We start from the raw sequence: 1188 nt of genomic DNA, 5'->3' as shown, positions 1-1188 counted from the left end.
CAGAGTACTTTTCACACATACGTGTGCATACACCACACAGTACAGAGTACTTTTCACACATACGTGTGCGTATGCCACACAGTACAGAGTGCTTTTCACACATACGTGTGCATACGCCACATAGTACAGAGTACTTTTCACACATACGTGTGCATACGCCACACAGTACAGAGTACTTTTCACACATATGTGTGCTTACACCACACAGTACAGAGTTACTTTTCACACAAACCAGAGGCTATGCACTACAAAATAGCAGTGAAGTGTAACACCCGATTTTGTGTTACACCCTCGGTACAGTTCGCATGCCACTGTACCTAACACGAGTCGAGCAAGGGCCTGGAGATTGAAAAGAACACACAGAGAGACCAGGGTCATTCGAAAGGAGATCAGCCGATCGCCAGTTTATTCAGCATTGGGGGAGTCCTTATGTACCTAACTGCAGCACAAGGATCTCCGCCCAGGCAGGTGGGAAATTGCCATATTAACAATGGAGTAAATGCCCTGCAGCTAACCACCAGGTGGGGCAGGGAGAGCACAGAAACATACTGGAAGCTTAGTTAGCTGATCATAAACTGTCCCCGCGAATGCACCCCAGGAATAAGGGAGACCAGGGCCCTACAATGAAGCTCTTTTAGAAATGCTCGTTTAGGGAACTGGAGAGATGGCTCAGTGGTTAAGAGCACTGACTGCTCTTTGCGTGAACCCAGGTTCAATTCACAGCACCCACCTGGCAGCTCACAACTGTCTGTAACTCTAGTTCCAGGAGATCTGATGCTCTCACACAACACACAAATGCACATTTTAAAAAAATCACCGGCAATGCTTGTTTTATTAGCTTCTACAGTGTTCCTCATTTTTGGCCTGCGCTTAGCTGAGATTCATGGCTTCACTTACATGGAAACTGAGGCCAGGTTAGTTTTACAGGGCAGTAGGAACAGTGACTCCCTGTGCTTTGGTAAAATTGAAGGAGTTCATAATCATTTATTTCTTAGAGGGAGGTCATTAATTAAGATTCATACAGTGATTAGGGAGTTCCTATGGGAATTCTCCAAGTCTCACAAGCCCTGAGGTGGAAACCTAAACGTAAGATAATTAATAGAAATCCAGAGAAACCTGAATCCCTTTTGGGTTTTGGAAATGAGGTTTCAATGTGCAGCTTGGTCTGCTCTCAGGCTCTTTTTCCCT

Source organism: Microtus ochrogaster, chromosome 17 (assembly GCF_000317375.1).
Source record: "Microtus ochrogaster isolate Prairie Vole_2 chromosome 17, MicOch1.0, whole genome shotgun sequence".
Taxonomy (NCBI): Eukaryota; Metazoa; Chordata; class Mammalia; order Rodentia; family Cricetidae; genus Microtus; species Microtus ochrogaster.
The sequence above is the reverse complement of the archived record's forward strand: the minus strand, read 5'-3'. Positions refer to the sequence as shown.